Consider the following 19083-nt stretch of genomic DNA (forward strand, 5'->3'; position numbering starts at 1 on the left):
TGTGTTGTTATTATTATGTGTCATTATCAGTGATTCCCCCGCTCATCCTCCTGTCTATCTGTGTGTTACCCGGACGCTGTGCTCCACTTACACACAGGCTCCATGCTGTAATGTGCATCGTGTGTGTGTTGTTATTATTATGTCATTATCAGTGATTCCCCCGCTCATCCTCCTGTCTATCTGTGTGTTACCCGGACGCTGTGCTCCACTTACACACAGGCTCCATGCTGTAATGTGCATCGTGTGTGTGTTATTATTATGTCGTAATATCAATGATTCCCCCGCTCATCCTCCTGTCTATCTGTGTGTTACCCGGACGCTGCGCTCCACTTACACACAGACTCCATGCTGTAATGTGCATCGTGTGTGTGTGTTATTATTATGTGGCATTATCAGTGATTCCCAGCTCATCCTCCTGTTTCTCTGTGTGTTACCCGGACGCTGCGCTCCACTTACACACAGGCTCCATGCTGTAATGTGCATCGTGTGTGTTGTTATTATGTGACATTATCAATGATTCCCCCGCTCATCCTTCTGTCTAGCTGTGTGTTACCCGGACGCTGCGCTCCACTTACACACAAGCTCCATGCTGTAATGAGCATCGTGTATGTGTTAAAATTATGTGTCATTATCAGTGATTCCCCGCTCATCCTCCTGTCTATCTGTGTGTTACCCGGACGCTGCGCTCCACTTGCACACAGGCTCCATGCTGTAATGTGCATCATGTGTGTGCTATTATTATGTGTCATTATCAGTGATTCCCCCGCTCATCCTCCTGTCAATCTGCGTGTTACCCGGACGCTGTGCTCCACTTACACACAGGCTCCATGCTGTAATGTGCATCGTGTCTGTAATTATTATGTGTCATTATCAGTGATTCCCCCGCTCATCCTCCTGTCTATCTGTGTATTACCCGGATGCTGCGCTCCACTTACACACAGGCTCCATGCTGTAATGTGCATTGTGTGTGTGTGTTATTATTATGTGTCATTATCAGTGATTCCTCCGCTCATCCTCCTGTCTATCTGTGTGTTACCCGGACGCTGTGCTCCACTTACACACAGGCTCCATGCTGTAATGTGCATCGTGTGTGTGTTGTTATTATTATGTCATTATCAGTGATTCCCCCGCTGATCCTCCTGTCTATCTGTGTGTCACCCGGACGCTGTGCTCCACTTACACACAGGCTCCATGCTATAATGTGCATCGTGTGTGTGTTATTATTATGTGGTAATATCAGTGATTCCCCCGCTCATCCTCCTGTCTATCTGTGTGTGACCCGGACGCTGCGCTCCACTTACACACAGGCTCCATGCTGTAATGTGCATCGTGTGTGTGTTATTATTATGTCGTAATATCAATGATTCCCCCGCTCATCCTCCTGTCTATCTGTGTGTTACCCGGAAGCTGCGCTCCACTTACACACAGACTCCATGCTGTAATGTGCATTGTGTGTGTGTTATTATTATGTGTCATTATCAGTGATTCCTCCACTCATCCTCCTGTCTATCTGTGTGTTACCCGGACGCTGCGCTCCACTTACACACAGGATCCATGCTGAAATGTGCATCGTGTTTGTGTGTTATTATTATGTGACATTATTAGTGATTCCCCGCTCATCCTCCTGTCTATCTGTGTGTCCCGGGCGCTGCGCTCCACTTACACACAGGCTCCATGCTGTAATGTGCATTGTGTGTTTGTTATTATTATGTGGTATTATCAGTGATTCCCCCGCTCATCCTCCTGTCTATCTGTGTGTTACGCGGACGCTGCGCTCCACTTGCACACAGGCTCCATGCTGTAATGTGCATTGTGTGTGTGTTAATATTATGTTTCATTATCAGTGATTTTCCCACTCATCCTCCTGTTTATCTGTGTGTTACCCGAACGCTGTGCTCCACTCACCAGCAGGATCCATGCATTGCTTATGGCAGTTGTAGTAACAGCACTTCTGGTTACCATCACAGTCCCAGTCAATTCCACACTTCGGAGTAGTGATATTGGTGTTCTTTGGACATATAAATAACATGAGGAATGGGTCCACGTTACACTGTCCTGGTTTTTCATCTGGATAGAGAAATGGAAAGACGCCTCATTACCTTTTTATCAGTAATAGGTTCACTAGAAAATCTGTTACTTCTTTTTTTCAAATGGGTTGTAATCAATAGGTCAACAATGTTAAAATGTGAAATGTTGGTTAGGCTGCTGAGGTAGGTTAGGGTTAGGCTGAGGTGAAAGTTAGGGCTAAACTGCACGGTGGAGTTTAGAGCTAGACTGCACGGTGGAGGTTAGGGCTAGGCTGCACGGTGGAGGTTGGAGCTAGGCTGCACAGTGGAGGTTGGAGCTAGGATGCAAGGTGGAGGTTAAAGCTAGGCTGCACAGTGGAGGTTAAGGCTAGGCTGCTTGGTGGAAGTTAGGGCTAGGCTACATGGTGGAGTTTAGAGCGAGGCTGCAGGATTGAGGTTAGTTCTAGGTTGCGGGGGAGGGAGGTTAGGGCTAGGCTTAGGGGTAACTTAGGGGTAGGCTACATGGTAGAGATTAGGGTTTCGTTCAGTGGAGGGAGGTTAGGGTTAGGATGTGGGGGGAAGTTAGAGTTAGGCTGCATGGTGGAGATTAGGGTAAGGCAACAGAATGGAGGTTAGGCTGCCGGGGGGGAGGGAGGTTAGGGTTAGGCGGTGGAGGGCTAGGTTGCAAGGTGAAGGTTAGGGCTAGGCTGGGGATGGCAGTTAGGGTTAGGCTGCTGGGGGAGGGAGGTTAGGGTTAGGCTGCTGGGAAGGGAGGTTAGGGTTAGGCTGCAGGGAAGGGAGGTTAGGGTTAGGCTGCAGGGAAGGGAGGTTAGGGCTAGGCTACGGGATGGAGGTTAGGGCTAGGCAATGGGATGGAGGTTAGGGCTAGGCTGCGGGGTGGAGGTTAGGGCTAGGCTGCTGTAGGTGGGAGGTTAGGGCTAGGCTGCAGGGTGGAGATTAGGGCTAGGCTGCTGGGGAGGGGGTGGGTTTGGCTGCAGGGGAGGGAAGTTAGGGTTAGGCTGTGGGAGGGTTAGGGCTAGGCTGCGGGGGGTGGAGGTTAGGGCTAGGCTGCCTGGTGGAGGTTAAGGCTAGACTGCAGGGTGGAGATTAGGGTTAGGCTGCAGGGGGAGTTTAGGGTTAGGCTGCAGGGTTGAGATGAGGGCTAGGCTGCAGGGTGGAGGTTAGAGCTAGGCTGCGGCGGGAGGGAGGTTAGGGTTAGGCTGCAGGGGGAGGTTAGGGTTAGGCTGCATGAGAAGTTTTAGTGCTAGGCTGCAAAGGTAGGTTAGGGCTAGGCTGCAGGGGGAGGGAGGTTAGGGTAAGGCTGCAAGGGAGGGAGGTTAGGACTAGGCTGCAGGAGGAGTGAGGTTAAGTTTGGCTGCAGTGTAGGGAGGTTAGGGTTAAGGCTGCAGGGGAGGGAGGTAGGTGTTAGGCTGCAGGGGGAGATTAGGGCAAGGCTGACAGATGGAAATTAGGACTAGGCTGCGGGGGGAATTAGGTTATGGTAAGGCTGCAGGGTGGAGGTTAGGGCTAGGCTGCAGGGGGAGGGAGTTTTGGTTTGGCTGCAGGGGAGGGAGGTTAGCGTATGGCTGCAGGTTAGGGCTAGGCTGCTGTGGTAGGGAGGTTAGGGATAGGCTGCAGGGAGGAGGTTAGGGTTTGGCTGCAGGGGGAGGGTAGTTAGGGTATAGCTGCAGGGTGGAGGTTAGGGATAGGCTGCAGGGAGGAGGTTAGGGTTACTGCAGGGGTAGGGAAGTTAGGGTATAGCTGCAGGGGGAGGTTAGGGCTAGGCTGCAGGTAGGAGGTTAGGGTTTGGCTGCAGGGGGAGGGAGATTAGAGCAGCGCCGTAACTAGGTGTGTGCCGAAGGGGCATTGCCCACAGCGCACACCTAGTTAGAGCGCATTTCCCCTCTGCGCTCCCGCGCCCTCTCTTGGCCCGCTCTGAAGCCGCTGCTGCCTCCGGGTTACCCGCTGCGGCCGGAGAAGAGCCGCTTCCGCTGGGGGGGGGGGACAGCCGCTGCTTACGCCGGGGGTGGGGGAGAGTCGCTGCCTCCGTTACCCACTGCTGCTGAGGAAGAGCCGCTTCCGCCGGGGGGGAGAGCCGCTGCTTCCGCCGGGGGTGGGGGAGAGTCGCTGCCTCCTTTACCCACTGCTGCCGGGGAAGAGCCGCTGCCTCCAGGTAAGCCACTTACGCTGAGGGGGGGGGGAGCCGCTGCCATCAGGGGAGAAGCGCTGCAGCAGGGGAAGAGCTGCTGCCGCCGGGAGGGATTCGCTGCTGCGGGGGGGGGGGGGGGGGGGAGAGGACAGGAGAGCCACTTGCACCAGGTGAGAGTGTCCTGTGCTGCCCTACTACACAGGGGGAGCGGCCTGTGGTGTCCTACTATACAGGGGAGTGTCCTGTGGTGCCCTACTATACAGGGGAAGTGGTCTGTGGTTCCCTACTATACAGGAGGAGTGTCCTGTGGTGCCCTACTATACAAGAGAAGCGGCTTGTGGTGCCGTACTATACAGGGGAGAGGGCCTGTAGTGTCCTGCTATACAGGAGGAGCAGCCTGTGGTGCCCTACTATACAGAAGGGAGCGGCAGGTGGTTTAATGCTATACAGAGGGAGTGTCCTGTGGTGCCCTACTATACAGGGGGAGTGTCCTGTGATGTCCTACTACACAGAGGGAGTGTCCTGTGGTGCCCTACTATACAGGGGGAGTGTCCTGTGGTGGCCTACTATACAGGAGGAGCAGCCTGTGGTGCCCTATTATACAGTGGGAGCGGCCTGTGGTGTCCTACTATACAGAGGGAGCGGCCTGTGGTGTCTTACTATACAGGGGGAGCGGCCTGTGGTGTCCTACTATACAGAAGGAGTGTCCTGTGGTGCCCTACTATACAGGTGGAGAGGACAGGAGAGCCACTTGCACCGGGTGAGAGTGTCCTGTGCTGCCCTACTACACAGGGGGAGCGGCCTGTGGTGTCCTACTATACAGGGGAGTGTCCTGTGGTGCCCTACTATACAGGTGGAGAGGACAGGAGAGCCACTTGCACCGGGTGAGAGAGCTCAGCCACTCAGCTACAGATGTGGTTGAAAATAAAAAGTGGTCGCTGTCTGCTGTAATGTGTAATAAGGGGACGCTGTCTACTGTAATGTGTAATAAGGGGACGCTGTCTGCCGTAATGTGTAAGAAGGGGACGCTGTCTGCTGTAATGTGTAAGAAGGGGACGCTGTCTGCCGTAATGTGTAAGAAGGGGACGCTGTCTACTGTAATGTGTAAGAAGGGGACGCTGTCTGCTGTAATGTGTAATAAGGGGTACGCTGTCTACTGTAATGTGTAAGAAGGGGGACGCTGTCTACTGTAATGTGTAATAAGGGGACGCTGTCTGCTGTAATGTATAATAAGGGGACGCTGTCTGCTGTAATGTGTAATAAGGGGGACGCTGTCTGCTGTAATGTATAATAAGGGGATGCTGTCTGCCGTAATGTGTAAGAATGGGACGCTGTCTGCTGTAATGTATAATAAGGGGACGCTGTCTGCTGTAATGTGTAAGAAGGGGACGCTGTCTACTGTAATGTGTAATAAGGGGACGCTGTCTGCTGTAATGTGTAAGAAGGGGACGCTGTCTACTGTAATGTGTAAGAAGGGGACGCTGTCTACTGTAATGTGTAATAAGGGGACGCTGTCTGCCGTAACGTGTAAGAAGGGGACGCTGTCTACTGTAATGTGTAATAAGGGGACGCTGTCTACTGTAATGTGTAATAAGGGGACGCTGTCTGCTGTTATGTGTAAGAAGGGGACGCTGTCTACTGAAATGTGTAATAAGGGGACGCTGTCTGCTGTAATGTGTAAGAAGGGGACGCTGTCTGCTATAATGTGTAATAAGGGGATGCTGTCTACTGTAATGTGTAATAAGGGGACGCTGTCTATTGTAATGTGTAATAAGGGGACGCTGTCTACTGTAATGTGTAATAAGGGGACGCTGTCTGCTGTAATGTGTAAGAAGGGGACGCTGTCTACTGTAATGTGTAATAAGGGGACGCTGTCTACTGTAATATGTAATAAGGGGACGCTGTCTGCTGTAATGTGTAAGAATGGGACGCTGTCTGCTGTAATGTGTAATAAGGGGATGCTGTCTGCTGTAATGTGTAAGAATGGGACGCTGTCTGCTGTAATGTGTAATAAGGGGACGCTGTCTACTGTAATGTGTAAGAAGGGGATGCTGTCTGCTGTAATGTGTAAGAAGGGGACGCTGTCTGCCGTAATGTGTAAAAACGGGGACGCTGTCAGCTGTAATGTGTAAGAAGGGGATGCTGTCTGCTGTAATGTGTAAGAAGGGGGACGCTGTCTGCTGTAATGTGTAAGAAGGGGATGCTGTCTGCCGTAATGTGTAAAAAAGGGGAATCTGTCCGCCATAATGTGTAAAAGGGTGTCTACCTGGTGTAGTGGCGCTACTGTGTGGCGTAATTTGAATAATGGAGACTACTGTGCACCGTTATATGAATTGGTATTATTTTGTGGCCACACCACTCCCCCATGAAGCCACGTCTCTATATTTTTTGCGCACGCCTACGGCGCGCACTGCCCGTTTTGCATTGGGGGGGGGGGGGGGCGCTGATGCCGTTTCTTGCACACAGCGCTGAAATGTCCAGTTACAGCACTGGGTGAGAGTATAGCTGCAGGGTGGAGGTTAGGGCTAGGCTGTGGGGTAAAGGGAGGTTAGGGTTTGACTGCAGTGGGAGGAAGGTTAGTGCTAGGCTGCAGGAAGAGGGTGGTTAGGGTGCAAAGTGGGAGAGCTAAGCTGCAGTGGGGAGGGTAACGCTGCTGGGGAAGGTTAGGGTTAGTTTAAAGTAACAATTTTTCTCTTATGTCCTAGAGGATGCTGGGGACTCCGTAAGGACCATGGGGATAGACGGGCTCCGCAGGAGTCATGGGCACTAAGAAAGAACATTAGGTATGGGTGTGCACTGGCTCCTCCCTCTATGCCCCTCCTCCAGACCTCAGTTTATTAATGTGCCCAGAGGAGACTGGGTGCATTACAGGGAACTCTCCTGAGTTTTCCTGAAAAGAAAGTATTTTGTTAGGTTTTTTATTTTCAGGGAGCACTGCTGGCAACAGACTCCCTGCATCGTGGGACTGAGGAGAGAGAAGCAGACCTACTTTAATGTCAGGCTCTGTTTCTTAGGCTACTGGACACCATTAGCTCCAGAGGGAACGGTACGCAGGTCTCACCCTGCCATTCGTCCCAGAGCTGCGCCGCTGTCCTCCTCGCAGAGCCGGAAGATAGAAGCCGGTGAGTATATGAAGAAAGAAGACTTCAAAGGCGGCAGAAGACTTCAGTTCTTCATTGAGGTAATGCACAGCGGTAACGCTGTGCGCCATTGCTCCCACACAGCACACACACGGCAGTCACCGTAAGGGTGCAGGGCGCAGGGGGGGCGCCCTGGGCAGCAATAAGGACCTCCATTCTGGCTAATAAAGGTATTATACAGGCTGGGCACTGTATAGATGAGACCCCCGCCAGTTTTGAAAATTTTCAGCGGGACCGAAGCCCGCCGCTGAGGGGGCGGAGCTTGTTCCTCAGCACTCACCAGCGCCATTTTCTCCACAGCACACCGCTGAGAGGAAGCTCCCCGGACTCTCCCCTGCTTACCACGGTGAAAGAGGGTTTTAAAGAAGGGGGGGGGCACATAATTTGGCGCAAATACATTATAACAGCGCTACCTGGGTAAACATATAGGGGTAAATTTACTACGCTCCCGATTTTGACCGAGATGCCGTTTTTTCATCAAAGTGTCATCTCGGTAATTTACTAAACTCAAATCACGGCAGTGATGAGGGCATTCGTAATATTTGGAAGTCCTAGGAAAAAAATCACGAATGAATACACCATCGGTCAAAACGCGGCTGTTTAAGTATGAATCTCGGTCATTTACTAAGAAGTGCAAAGCAAAAAAAAACAAAACACTGCCGTGAAAAATTACAACTCGTAAAAAAGTGCTTAAAAAAAACAGACCTGCTTTTTTTATTCGTGATTGGATAGGCATGCACGGATCCATGAGATCCGTGCATGTATATCAGTGGGAAGGGGTGGGAAAGGGAATATTTTTTCAAAAAAAATTGCTTGGGGTCCCCCCTCCTAAGCATAACCAGCCTCGGGCTCTTTGAGCCGATCCTTGTTGCAAAAATATGTGGGGAAAAATTACAGGGGTTCCCCCATATTTAAGCAACCAGCATCGGGCTCTGCGCCTGGTCCTGGTTCAAAAAATACGGGGGACAAAAAGAGTAGGGGTCCCCCGTATTTTTAAAACCAGCACCGGGCTCCACTAGCTGGACAGATAATGCCACAGCCGGGGGTCACTTTTATATAGGGCCCTGCGGCCGTGGCATCAAAAATCCAACTAGTCACCCCTGGCCGGGGTACCCTGGGGGAGTGGGGACCCCTTCAATCAAGGGGTCCCCCCCCCAGCCACCCAAGGGCCATGGGTGAAGCCCGAGGCTGTCCCGCCCCCCATCCAATGGGCTGCGGATGGGGGGGCTGATAGCCTTTTGTGATAATGAAAATATATTGTTTTTAGTAGCAGTACTACAAGGCCCAGCAAGCCTCCCCCGCATGCTGGTACTTGGAGAACCACAAGTACCAGCATGCGGCGGAAAAACGGGCCCGCTGGTACCTGTAGTACTACTACTAAAAAAATACCCAAAAAAAGACAAGACACACACACCGTGAAAGTAAAGATTTATTACATACATGCACACAAACATATACACATACTTACCTTATGTTCACACGCAGGTCGGTCCTCTTCTCCAGTAGAATCCAAGGGGTACCTGTTGAATAAATTACACTCACCAGATCCAGGGTCCCAGGCTCCTCGTCGCATCCATTTGTAATCCAGGTACTTGAATAAAATAACAAAACGGATACCCGAGCCACGAACTGAAAGGGGCCCCATGTTTTCACATGGGACTCCTTTCCCCGAATGCCAGAAACCCACTCTGACTTCTGTCTAAGTGGGTTTCTTCAGCCAATCAGGGAGCGCCACGTTGTAGCACTCTCCTGATCGGCTGTGTGCTCCTGTACTGAGTGACAGGCGGCACACGGCAGTGTTACAATGTAGCGCCTATGCGCTCCATTGTAACCAATGGTGGGAACTTTCTGCTCAGCGGTGACGTCACTTTAGGTCAACCGCAGGGCACCAAGGTAATGGCGGAAATGATGGTGCTCCTGCGCAAGCAGGGTGTCGCAATTATCCCATACTTGGATGATCTCCTAATAAAAGCGAGATCATGAGAGCAGTTGTTGAACAGCGTGTCACTTTCACTGAAGGTGTTACAGCAACACGGCTGGACTCTCAATATCCCGAAGTCACAGTTAGTTCCTACAACTCGTTTGACCTTCTTAGGCATGATTCTGGATACGGACCAGAAAAGGGTTTATCTTCCGATAGAAAAGGCCCAGGAACTCATGACTCTGGTCAGGGACCTATTGAAGCCAAAACAGGTGTCGGTGCATCACTGCACTCGAGTCCTGGGAAAGATGGTGGCATCTTACGAGGCCATTCCTTTCAGCAGGTTCCATGCGAGGACTTTCCAATGGGACCTACTGGACAAGTGGTCCTGGTCACATCTACAGATTCATCAGTTGATCACACTGTCTCCCAGGGCCAGGGTATCTCTCCTGTGGTGACTGCAGAGTGCTCACCTTCTGGAGGGTCGCAGATTCGGCATTCAGGACTGGGTTCTGGTGACCACGGACGCGAGCCTCCGAGGTTGGGGAGCAGTCACACAGGGTAGAAGCTTCCAAGGCCTTTGGTCAAGTCAAGAAACTTGTCTTCACATCAACGTCCTGGAACGGAGGGCCATATACAACGCCCTTCGTCAAGCGGAGACTTTGCTTCGCGACCTACCGTTTCTGATCCAGTCAGACAACATCACCGCAGTAGCTCATGTAAACCGCCAAGGTGGCACAAGGAGTAGAATGGCAATAGCGGAAGCCACCAGGATTCTTCGCTGGGCGGAAAATCATGTGGGCGCACTGTCAGCAGTGTTCATTCCGGGAGTGGACAACTGGGAAGCAGACTTCCTCAGCAGATATGATCTACATCCAGGAGAGTGGGGACTTCATCAGGAAGTCTTTGCACGGATTGCAAGTCAGTGGGGCCTGCCCCAGATAGACATGATGGCGTCCCGCCTAAACAAAAAACTACAGAGGTATTGCGCTAGGTCAAGAGACCCTCAGGCGGAGGCAGTGGACGCCCTAGTGACACAGTGGGTGTTCCAGTCGGTCTATGTGTTTCCTCCTCTTCCTCTCATCCCCAAGGTGTTGAGAATCATAAGGAAAAGAGGAGTACAGACAATTCTCATTGTTCCAGATTGGCCGCGAAGGGCCTGGTATCCGGATCTGCAGGAAATGCTCACAGAAGATCCGTGGCCTCTTCCTCTAAGACAGGACCTGTTACAACAGGGGCCATGTCTGTTCCAAGACTTACCGCGGCTGCGTGTGACGGCATGGCGGTTGAACGCCGGATCCTAGCGGAAAAGGGCATTCCGGATGAGGTCATTCCTACTCTAATAAAGGCTAGGAAGGAGGTGACAGCTAAACATTATCACCGTATATGGCGGAAGTATGTTTCTTGGTGTGAAGCCAGGAATGCTCCTACAGAAGAATTCCATCTGGGCCATTTCCTTCACTTTCTACAAACTGGAGTGAATTTGGGCCTAAAATTAGGCTCCATTAAGGTTCAGATTTCGGCCCTATCCATTTTCTTTCAGAAGGAATTAGCTTCTCTTCCAGAAGTACAGACATTTGTGAAAGGAGTGCTGCATATTCAGCCTCCTTTTGTACCTCCGGTGGCGCCTTGGAACCTTAACGTGGTGTTGAGCTTCCTTAAGTCACACTGGTTTGAACCACTGAAAACAGTGGAATTAAAATATCTCACTTGGAAGGTGGTCATTTTGTTAGCCTTGGCTTCGGCTAGGCGAGTGTCGGAATTGGCGGCTTTGTCTCATAAAAGCCCTTATCTGGTTTACCATATGGATAGAGCGGAATTGAGGACCCGTCCTCAATTCTTGCCTAAGGTGTTGTCATCTTTTCATATGAACCAACCTATTGTGGTGCCTGTGGCTACGCGAGACTTGGTGGATTCCGAGTCCCTGGATGTGGTCAGGGCTTTGAAAATGTACGTGGCCAGAACGGCTAGGGTCAGAAAAACAGAAGCACTGTTTGTCCTGTATGTAGCCAACAAAGTTGGCGCTCCTGCTTTGAAGCAGACTATTGCTCACTGGATCTGTAACACGATTCAGCAGGCTCATTCTACGGCTGGATTACCGTTACCAAAATCGGTAAAAGCTCATTCCACTAGGAAGGTGGGCTCTTCTTGGGCGGCTGCCCGAGGGGTCTCGGCATTACAGCTGTGCCGAGCTGCTACTTGGTCGGGTTCAAACACCTTTGCAAAGTTCTACAAGTTTGATACCCTGGCGAAGGAGGACCTCATGTTTGCTCAGTCAGTGCTGCAGAGTCATCCGCACTCTCCCGCCCGTTTGGGAGCTTTGATATAATCCCCATGGTCCTTATGGAGTCCCCAGCATCCTCTAGGATGTAAGAGAAAATAAGATTTTAAACCTACCGGTAAATCTTTTTCTCCTAGTCCGTAGAGGATGCTGGGCGCCTGTCCCAAGTGCGGACTACTTCTGCAAGACTTGTATATAGTTTTTGCTTACATAAGGGTTATGTTACAGTTTTCATCAGTCTCAGACTGATGCTGTGTTATTTCATACTGTTAACTGGTTCGTATATCCCAAGTTATACGGTGTGGATGGTGTGGGCTGGTATGAATCTTGCCCTTGGATTAACAAAAATCCTTTCCTCGTACTGTCCGTCTCCTCTGGGCACAGTTTCTCTAACTGAGGTCTGGAAGAGGGGCATAGAGGGAGGAGCCAGTGCACACCCATACCTAAAGTTCTTTCTTAGTGCCCATGTCTCCTGCGGAGCCCGTCTATCCCCATGGTCCTTACAGAGTCCCTAGCATCCTCTACGGACTAGGAGAAAAAGATTTACCGGTAGGTTTAAAATCTTATTTATTATCACAAGAGGGATATAGCAAATAATGGCCCTCATTCCGAGTTGATCGGTCGCAATGCGAATTTAGCAGAGTTACACACGCTAAGCCTACGCCTACTGGGAGTGTATCTTAGCATCTAAAAATTGCGACCGATGTAATCGCAATATTGCGATCACAAACTACTTAGCAGTTTTAGAGTAGCTCCACACTTACTCTGCCTGTGCGATCAGTTCAGTGCTTGTCGTTCCTGGTTTGACGTCACAAACACACCCAGCGTTCGCCCAACCACTCCCCCGTTTCTCCGGCCACTCCTGCGTTTTTTCCGGAAACGGTAGCGTTTTCAGCCACACGCCCATAAAACGCCGTGTTTCCGCCCAGTAACACCCATTTCCTGTCAATCACATTACGATCGCCGGAGCGATGAAAAAGCCGTGAGTAAAAATACTATCTTCATAGCAAAGTTACTTGGCGCAGTCGCAGTGCGAATATTGCGCATGCGCACTAAGCGAAATTTCATTGCGATGCGATGAAAAATACCGAACGAACAACTCGGAATGAGGGCCAATATAAACAATTTTAATATAATTTAAAATGTAAAAAATTATTACACATATAAAACACATATTATCCACACATCCCATTTTTATCACAAATAAATAAACATAATAATATATTACTAGGTAGACTTAATAAATTATTGTGCAATAGATTTTTCCTATATAAAGTTCATGCTGAAGTTACTCCATATTTTGTGGCCACACCTGGTTTCTGTGAACAATAAACAGCTGAATAGCAATTAGCTGCAATTATCTAGTATCCACGTTAAGCTCCACCTCACCCTAGAATGAAAAGTGCAGAAATAGCTCACCACCGGTGGTCCCATGCTCAAGAAGATCACCATATGATGAACACGCAAGTCTCCGGAAATATGGCACCGGCCATGTTCCGGAGTCTAAATCTATATTGCGCATGTGCAGCAGTAATTTTGCCGGTGATTTTTTCACCGCGGCTGCAGTGAGACTCTGGAAAGATAATAAAATATGGGTATAATGTGAGAGGTGTGGTCCCTACCTACCCATTATAGAAACGCCTATGTACTAGATCCATCATAAGAGTAGGAGACAGATTTAACCTTTGATGCAAGAGAGAAGCTTTTTGGATTTTTGCTCTTAACACCCTATTTCCAAGTGGTTTAAATGGAAATATTGAGATAAATTATATCTCGTATCTATATATAGATAATATATGTGAATCTCAATCTGCTTTTAGGTGTTCTTGTAAGAAAATTATCATGAGCCGGGCTTATTTAATAGATACAGCTTTTGAGATGTCATAAACACCTAATCAAATTGCTGTTTAATCAGAAGAAAATATACCAGGGATTCATTTTTATGATCTAATTCATCTTATAGAATAATAAATGGACTATAGATGAAGAAAGAAAAACCCATGTGAGGTGGGATTTAAACCATGTCTCTTGTGATGATGAAGACATAGCTATAGAAGGTGATGAAAACATACTGTAGCTCTAACTGGTGAAGATGAAGACATAGCTCCTGCTGATGATGATGAAGACATAGCTCTAGCCGGTGATGATGAAGACATAGCTCTAGCCGGTGATGATGAAGATGTAGCTCTAGCCGGTGATGATGAAGACATACCTCTAGCCGGTGATGATGAAGACATAGCTCTAGGCAGTGATTATAAAGACATAGCTCTAGCCGGTGATGATGAAGACATAGCTCTAGCCGGTGATTATGAAGACATAGCTCTAGCCGGTGATTATGAAGACATAGCTCTGGCCGGTGATTATGAAGACATAGCTCTAGCCAGTGATGATGAAGACATAGCTCTAGCCGGTGATGATGAAGACATAGCTCTAGCCGGTCTTGATGAAGACATAGCTCTAGCCGGTGATTATGAAGACATAGCTCTAGCCGGTGATGATGAAGACATAGCTTTAGGCAGTGATTATGAAGACACAGCTCTAGCCGGTGATGATGAAGATTTAGCTCTAGCCGGTGATGATGAAGACATAGCTCTAGCCGGTGATGATAAAGACATAGCTCTAGCCAGTGATGATGAAGACATAGCTCTAGCCGGTGATGATAAAGACATAGCTCTAGCCAGTGATGATGAAGACATAGCTCTAGCCGGTGATGATAAAGACATAGCTCTAGCCGGTGTTGATGAAGACATAGCTCTAGTCAGTGATTATGAAGACATAGCTCTAGCCGATGATGATAAAGACATAGCTCTAGCCAGTGATGATGAAGACATAGCTCTAGCCGGTGATGATGAAGACATAGCTCTAGCTGGTGTTGATGAAGACATAGCTCTAGCCGGTGATTATGAAGACATAGCTCTAGCCGGTGATGATGAAGACATAGCTCTAGCCGGTGATGATGAAGACATAGCTCTAGCCGGTGTTGATGAAGACATAGCTCTAGCCGGTAATTATGAAGATATAGCTCTAGCCGGTGGGCCATAGAAGTTAGGGTACAAGTTTGCTGTTATAGTTACATTAATATAAAATGTCATCTTCTTGAGTAGAGCAGTGAGACTAATAATACGAATTAATGTTTGTAATTGATTTTATATTATTGACTGTGTGATGTGTCCTTCATACCCTGAATATTTGCTATATTGTGATTACAAGGTTAATGCAAACACACAGATTTCTTATGTTGGTTAAATAAAATAATAACAAAAGAATGGAACATCACCTGGGTGAAATGTGAACCACGAATCCTGCGATGATGGGGATTTGGTCTTGATCTGTTGAGTCACAGAGCTCAGCTACCGTATTATAAATAGTGATGACCGGGTTCGGTTTGTCGGAATCCGAACCCGCCAGAACTTCACCTATTTTTGCACGGGTCCGAGCAACTCGGATCCTCCCGCCTTGCTCGGTTAACCCGAGCACGCCCGTACGTCATCATCCCACGGTCGGATTCTCGCGAGATTCATATTCTATATAAGGAGCCGCGCGTTGCCGCCATTTTTCACTTGTGCATTGGAGATGATCGTGAGAGGACGTGGCTGGCGTCCTCTCAGTTCTATGTTCAAGAGGCTGCAAATATCTGTGCTCAGTGTGCTGCAAATATCTGTGCTCAGTGTGCTGCAAATATCTACGTTCTCTGTCTGAAAAATGCTCCATATCTGTGTTCAGTGTGCTGCAAATATCTGTGCTCACACTGCTTTATTGTGGGGACTGGGGACCACCAGTATTATATAGGAAAAGAACAGTGCAGAGTTTTGCTGACCAGTGACCAGTGACCACCAGTATTATACGATCTCTGCCTGAAAAACGCTCCATATCTGTGCTGCATTGTAGTATATATAATAGGAGTACAGAGCATAATTTTGCTGACCACCAGTATATAATATATAGCAGTACGGTACTGTAGGCCACTGCTCTACCTACCTCTGTGTCGTCAAGTATATTATCCATCCATACCTGTGGTGCATTTCAGTTTTGCACAGTTTGCCGACCACCAGTATATAATATATAGCAGTACGGTACAGTAGGCCTCTGCTCTACCTACCTCTGTGTTGTCAAGTATACTATCCATCCATACCTGTGGTGCATTTCAGTTTTGCACAGTTTGCTGACCACCAGTATATTATATATAGCAATACGGTACAGAAGGCCACTGCTCTACCTACCTCTGTGTCGTCAAGTATACTATTATCCATCCATACCTGTGGTGCATTTCAGTTTTGCACAGTTTGCTGACCACCAGTATATAATATATAGCAGTACGGTACAGTAGGCCACTGCTCTACCTACCTCTGTGTCGTTAGGTATACTATCCATCCATACCTGTGGTGCATTTCAGTTTTGCACAGTTTGCTGACCACCAGTATATAATATATAGCAGTATGGTACAGAAGGCCACTGCTCTACCTACCTCTGTGTCGTCAAGTATACTATCTATCCATACCTGTGGTGCATTTCAGTTTTGCACAGTTTGCTGACCACCAGTATATAATATATAGCAGTACGGTACAGTAGGCCACTGCTCTACCTACCTCTGTGTCGTCAAATATACTATCCAACCACACCTGTGGTGCATTTAAGTTGTGCGCAGTATATATATAGTAGTAGGACAGTGCATTGCCACTCCTACATGGGCCAGGTGTTTGTGTTGGCCACTTGGGTCGCTTAGCTTAGCCATCCAGCGACCTCGGTGCACCTCTTTTTTTCTTTGCATCATGTGCTGTTTTGGGACTATTTTTTAAATTTGCTATCCTGTCTGACACTGCAGTGCCACTCCTAGATGGGCCAGGTGTTTGTGTCAGCCACTTGTGTCGCTTAGCTTAGCCATCCAGCGACCTTGGTGCACCTCTTTTTTTCTTTGCATCGTGTGCTGTTTGGGGACTATTTTTTAAATCTGCCATTCTGTCTGACACAGTAGTGCCACTCCTAGATGGGCCAGGTGTTTGTGTCGGCCACTTGGGTCGCTTAGCTTAGTCACACAGCTACTTCATTGCGCCTCTTTTTTTCTTTGCATCATGTGCTGTTTGGGGACTATTTTTTGAAGTGCCATCCTGTCTGACACTGCAGTGCCACTCCTAGATGGGCCAGGTGTTTGTGTCGGCCACTTTGGTCTTTGTGTCGGCCACTTGGGTCGCTTAGCTTAGTCACACAGCTACCTCATTGTGCCTCTTTATTTCTTTGCATCATGTGCTGTTTGGGGACTATTTTTTTGAAGTGCCATCCTATCTGACACAGTAGTGCCACTCCTAGATGGGCCAGGTGTTTGTGTCGGCCACTTGGGTCGCTTAGCTTAGTCACACAGCTACCTCATTGTGCCTCTTTTTTTCTTTGCATCATGTGCTGTTTGGGGACTATTTTTTTGAAGTGCCATCCTGCCTGACACTGCAGAGCCACTCCTAGATGGGCCAGGTGTTTGTGTGTCGGCCACTTGGGTCGCTTAGCTTAGCCATCCAGCGACCTCGGTTCAAATTTTAGGACTAAAAATAATATTGTGAGGTGTTCAGAATAGACTGGAAATGAGTGGAAATTATGGTTATTGAAGTTAATAATACTATGGGATCAAAATGACCCCCAAATTCTATGATTTAAGCTGTTTTGAGGGTTTTTTGTAAAAAAACACTGAATCCAAAATACACCCGAATCCGACAAAAATTTTTCAGGGAGGTTTTGCCAAAGTGCGTCCGAATCCAAAACACGGGCGCGGAAGCTAATCCAAAACCAAAACACAAAACCCGAAAAATTTCCGGTGCACATCACTAATTATAAATATACTGAACATGATTGTTATCTGCGTAAAACGGATTACAGAGCAATACTGTCTTATTGTGTTTAGATGGTTAATATAAATATGTTATTTGACTTGGTTTTATTGGAATGTAATCATATAAAATAAAGTAAAAACCAGAATATGAGACAGTAATTGGACCACAGACCATCTGGTGACAGAGATATGGCTCTAGTCGTCGAGCCGCAGGGCGGAATTTTGAGCATATATAACAAGAATAAGTTTTCTTTATCATCCACTAGGGGTCACTGGAGTACTCTTGGGATATGGATGGTTCCACTGGAACTAGGCACTGAACAGTTAAACTTTGACTATATCTCCCCTCCATATCCCAGAGTACCTCAGTGTTTTTTCGGTGCTCACAGAGCAACTAGGCTTGTGGAAGTGGATCCACAATTATTGATTTTTTCTTTGATTATTTTTTGAAATCATACCTTTCCCCCTTCCAAGAAGGCGAGAGTTTGGGATAGTCAAATCTGCTGTTGCAGCTGTGGGTGTCAGACCTCTTTAGAAGAGCTCTCTCACTTCCACGTGCAGGACACCTGCAGTAAAAGGCTGACAGTGTTTACAGAGAAGCCCCGTCATTGCCCTCACCACAGGGTCCAGGTATGTTGTTTGGGGCGGTCAGCTCATGCTGCCGCCCACGCTGTGTGGGATTACTGTGTGTGTATTTGTGCCGCGCCGCTGCCCGCAGCCGCCCGCCCCTTCCAGCGCCGCTGTGTAAATGTCTCTTCCGCTGCGCTGAGCCACGCTGGTCTTTGGAGGCCGCTCCACGCGGCATATCGTCTGCTCCGATGCACTTCCGGAGGGCGCACAAGGCCGGTCTCCGTGTACAGAGCACGGGGGAGAGGGGGAGGCACACAGAGTCAGCAGCGCTGTATAGACAAGTAACAGGAAAGGCATATATGCATTTAAGTATAATCTGCTACATAGATTAATGTTTGCACTTTGTGATATTCTGTGAGCAATGGGGACATATTAAACCATGCTTCCTGTTTTTTCCTGTTTCTTTTCAGAATTTCCTGTATTACATCTCTCCACCATTGAAGGAGCTGGGGTGTTAGGTAGAGATGAGCGGGTTCGGTTTCTCTGAATCCGAACCCGCACGAACTTCATGTTTTTTTTCACGGGTCCGAGCGACTCGGATCTTCCCGCCTTGCTCGGTTAACCCGAGCGCGCCCGAACGTCATCATGACGCTGTCGGATTCTCGCGAGACTCGGATTCTATATAAGGAGCCGCGCGTCGCCGCCATTTTCACACGTGCATTGAGATTGATAGGGAGAGGACGTGGCTGGCGTCCTCTCCGTTATAGTAGAAAAGAGTAAAGACTGAGTGACTTAGTTATAATTGTGGGGAGGATTGGGGACGGGGAGCAGCTGTTAGGGAGTACAGTGATTTAGATTAGGAGAGAGAGAGAGAGATTGACCTGATTTACTGGAGCTTAGGAGTACTGTAGAAGAGAGTGCAGAGTTTACTAGTGACTGACCACAGTGACCACCAGACAGTGCAGTTTTATTTAATATATCCGTTCTCTGCCTGAAAAAAACGATACACACAGTGACTCAGTCACATACCATATCTGTGTGCACTGCTCAGCCCAGTGTGCTGCATCATCTATGTATATATTATATATCTGACTGTGCTCAGCTCACACAGCTTATAATTGTGGGGGAGACTGGGGAGCACTGCAGTGCCAGTTATAGGTTATAGCAGGAGCCAGGAGTACAAGACAGTCACATACCATAT

Source organism: Pseudophryne corroboree, chromosome 4, assembly GCF_028390025.1.
Source record: "Pseudophryne corroboree isolate aPseCor3 chromosome 4, aPseCor3.hap2, whole genome shotgun sequence".
In the NCBI taxonomy this organism is placed as follows: domain Eukaryota; kingdom Metazoa; phylum Chordata; class Amphibia; order Anura; family Myobatrachidae; genus Pseudophryne; species Pseudophryne corroboree.